Consider the following 4,470-nt stretch of genomic DNA (forward strand, 5'->3'; position numbering starts at 1 on the left):
TGAGTTGAAAGAGAGGTAATGAGCAATATATGGGTTTAGAAGAAGAAGGAGGAAAGAAGAAATGTTGTAATTAATTTACAATCTCAAAATAAATAAATAAATAAATAAGGTAAAAGCCTTTTCCCAACCATACTTTAGTTAGTACATTCCCATACTATATAATTTGTCTTTTTCATGTTTTTATGTTTTTGGAAATAGTAGATGGATCCACAATTTTTGAAGTTATCCTGCAAAAGAGTATACAAATAAAAAGGACTTGTTATATCACAACCACTAACAGAACTCTTCCTTCTTTGTCTTTCAGACTTTTAATATGAATGGACATATATACTGAAACATGTTTTTTTTCCTGAATTTGGGGGGGGAGGGGTATGCTATAAAAGAGAAATGTAAAGTTTTAAAAGCTGGCTCTTTCATATAACACTGTCTTAGAGATCTCTGTAAATACACATATAAATCCTATTTTATTTTTTAAATTTTATATACTTAATTCTTCACAAAAGTTATAATTCATTCAATAGTTTGCTGTTAATGGATATGCATTTTATGTTATTGGCCCTGTAAGTAATATAGCTGTATAACTGTATACATACACAAACACACATGTGCACACACAAACATATACATGGAGGGGGATTCCTACTTCTGCTTCTACCGCCTGAGTGGTGGGACTACTAGTATGTACCAACATGCCTGTCCTGTTCATGTACATTTGTATACTTGTCTATAAAACAGAGGACTCACATTCCATTTGGTAAATGTCTTAGTATACTTTATCTGGGTGTGATAAAACACTATGAACAAAAGCAACTTGGGGATGAAGGGATTTATTTATTTCAGCTTATAGTTGTAGCACTGTCATGAAGTGAAGTCTGGGCAAAAACTCCAGGTAGGAATCTGAAGTCAGAAACTGAAACAAGGGCCTTGAAGGAGTGCTGCTTACTGGCCTGCTCCCCATGACTTGCTTAGCCTGCTTTCCTATACAACCCAGGACTTTCTTCCCAGTGAGCAAGGCCCTCCAAAATAAATCATGAAAGTTCCCTCACAGACTTACCTACAGGCCGATCTGATGGAGGAGACTCCTCAGATTTGTCTAGGTTTTTGTCAAATTGACAAGAACTAACAAGCACAATTGAAATTGGTACCAGGTTTATGAGGCATTGCTGTGATGGACCTGACCATGTTGCTTTGTGAAGGATTCTGAGAGGACTTTGGAATTTCAGACTGGAGAAGCTTTTGACTGCTCAAAGCTTGGTGAGATATTGTGGGAATATGGAAAAGAGAGCTAAAAAAAATAAAACAAATGATAGAACTCTGGTTTGTGAAGTTTCAGAACAAAGCTCAGGGCAGTTAATATGATATTTTGAAACTACAAATATGTAATTTCTGGTCAGGTGGGACTGTAGAATCAGTTGCCATGAAGTAAGAATCTTAATATAATGGCCATGTGGGTTGGCTAATTGGAGTTAATAGTAGCCCAGACCAACCAGGGCAAATGATATAATAGGATTATTGGTTGGGAAATAGACATAATAGCATAAAGAATAGATATCTCTCCAGCTCTTGTGTTGATTAAGGCTTATTAAAAAGGTTGTGTGTGCCTTTTATCCAGAAACTAAATGGTCAAAGGCAAGGTAGAAAGCCCAGATTGGGATTAAATATTTTCAACAACGGTGGGTGGTATTCCCTGGGCAGGTGGTCCTACATTGTATAAGGAAGCAGGCTCAGCATGCTATGAGCAAGCAAGAAAGTAAGCAGCATTCCTCCACGTCTCTGCTACAGGACGGTCCTGCTTTGGTTACTCTCAATGTACCATGACCCAAGATAAGTAAGCCAAATAAACTCTTTCTTTCTCAGGTTGGTTTTGGTTATGGTGTTGTATCATAGCAACAAAGCAAACTAAGTGGCAGTTTTTAATTCAGAACAAAGAGTTCTGAATAAGAAGCAACACACACACAAGATGGGATATGAAGTAGATTTGGTTAATTTTTACCTTATAAACATTATAATATTTAAAAATCTAAAGGCATCCTTCAGTATAACATTCTACTATATGTCTCTGTCTCTTTCATATGTACACAAAGACAGAACTTATCAGCCACAATTTTCATATTGCTTGATAACGTGCTGAGGCGACTGCAAAAGTCCAGCATATTTTTATTTTTGTAACTCTTCTTTGAATGTAGAATGAGAATCAGCTGCCCTTTCCGTATACTTCTTTAATTGTAATGCCTACATTGTTACTTCTTCAGTTATAAGAATGGGTTTCACTGGATGGCAGTGTTACCTGCCTTTAATCTCAGCAGTAGGAAGGCAGAGGCAAGCAGATCTCTCGGACTTCGGGGTCAGCCTCATCTGCAGTGAGTTCCAGGACAGCAGGGTTATACAGAGAAACCCTGTTTCCAAAAATAAAATAAAACAACAACAACAAAACAAAAAACAACAGCACACAAAGAATGAATTTGACTTTTCAAGTAGCCAAGATAATCATAGCCAGATAATATAAAAGATAAAACTGAGCTAGGGGTATGGCTCAGTAGATGAAATGTTTGCCATAGAAGCATGAAGCCTGGAGTTTGGGTCTTCTGCTATTACATATAAGCCAAGTGGGCGATCTAAGTGATTGGGTGGTGGAGACAAGGAATCTCTGGGGGCAGATTAGCTAGTGATCTTAATCAAATCTGCAAGCTCCAGGCTCATGAAGACATGACTTCAGTATATAAATCGAAGAGCAATTGAGGAAGACACACCAAGTCAACCTCAGCATGCACATATACAAACCAACACACATGTAAACATGTATAAGTACATGCATGCACATACAAAAAGAACAAATAAAATGAAGTTAGTCGTCAAGCAATATAAAAATTATGGCTAATAATTTTTGTCTTTGTGTATATATGAAGAGACAGAGAAAAAGGCAGGCAAATAGAAAGAGTTGGTGACACTGTGAAAGCCTGGTTTTGATGGATGTTTCCAGGAAAGATTTAAGTATGTTTTGTGCCAGTATGTTTGAGATTTTCCCAAGGTCATGGGTCTGAAGGACAATTCCCATTTGGATGCAGACATTGTGGCATGTTTGCTTTAAAAGATTGATGATTTTATAGCTACAACTCATAAAGCTGGTGGTCATAAAACACCTAGCTCTCTCCTGGAGGCAGACCACACTGACTATGTAAATACTGCTATCAACTTCCAACTTAGCTGAAACTACCTTGGGCTGTGACAGGGTGAGACTACTCTACCCCACAGCCATAGTCATTTCTCGTCTCACATGACAGATATAACTTCCAGTGAACTTGAAATCTGAAAGAGGATATTCAGTTTGAAGTGTGTGTGTGTGTGTGTCTGTGTGTGTCTATGTGTTTGTATGTGTGTGTATCATTAAATGATGAGAAAGGACTGAAGTATAAAAATACTTTCCAATACAGAAGGGAATATAATACTTTAGGGATATTTTTGTCTATTATAAAGAGCCTTAAAATCAGAGAGAAAGAGAAGAGTAATCTGTCTTGGTTTTCCCTCTGGGTTTTGCACAGTGACTACACCCTTCTTGGCTACCCATTTTCTGACAGACCTGTTTTTGTGACAATTCAGTTTCAGCCCACTTAGCTTTCCCCTCTTTCCCTTCCCAGTGCGGCTTGTTTGTTTGCGTACTGAAGGCTCTTAACTGAAACCTCATTTTCTACTCCAATTATCTCCACATTTCATTTTCCCATTTCTATCCCAATCCCCTGACGTTAAATTTTTTCTGACCAAAGTCGAGGTTTTAAGTCACACATGCTGATGCAAATCTTGGCCCTTAATCATGACCTCAGAAAATAAAATTAAGCTTTCATGAGTTAAAAAAAATCTGTTGAATTTTTTCTAAATTATTTAAGCAATGCATATCTATAAAAATGGGGGGGGAATCATGGCACAAGGCAAGTGATTATCAGCTTGTATCCTTTGCACATTGCAAATGATCGATTCATAGGTCTTAAAAGGAATCTAACATAAGACTTATTGTTCTACAGCTTTTGTTCTTTACATCACTGCAAGTAAATCACTGTCCACCTTAACTCTCCTATCAGTAATGACCAAGAAATGCAATTCTGTAGAACAGTCAACGTGCTGCCTATGAGCTGACCATGAGAGGGTCTCCATTTGGTTTTAATCTTTCTCTCGTTGCAGCCATCTGTCCTCATTCTGTCCTGCACAGTGACACAAATAAATTCCTTCACCTTGCCACCCAACAGGCTTTCAAATACTAATAATAGTCTTCCCTCTCTGATCCTTTTGCCTCAGAGCTGTACTACCTAATATTTTTCTGTCTTTGTAAGTTTATTTTCTCAGTGCCATCATGTCTGGACCTCGGTTATCTACTTCTCTGCCCTGGAAGCTTCCCTTCATCTACTCCTTATCCTTCTGAGAAATCTCAATATCTCTCTCTCTCTCTCTCTCTCTCTCTCTCTCTCTCTCTCTCTCTCT

This window comes from Grammomys surdaster, unplaced genomic scaffold, assembly GCF_004785775.1.
Source record: "Grammomys surdaster isolate TR1022 unplaced genomic scaffold, NIH_TR_1.0 225, whole genome shotgun sequence".
NCBI lineage: Eukaryota > Metazoa > Chordata > Mammalia > Rodentia > Muridae > Grammomys > Grammomys surdaster.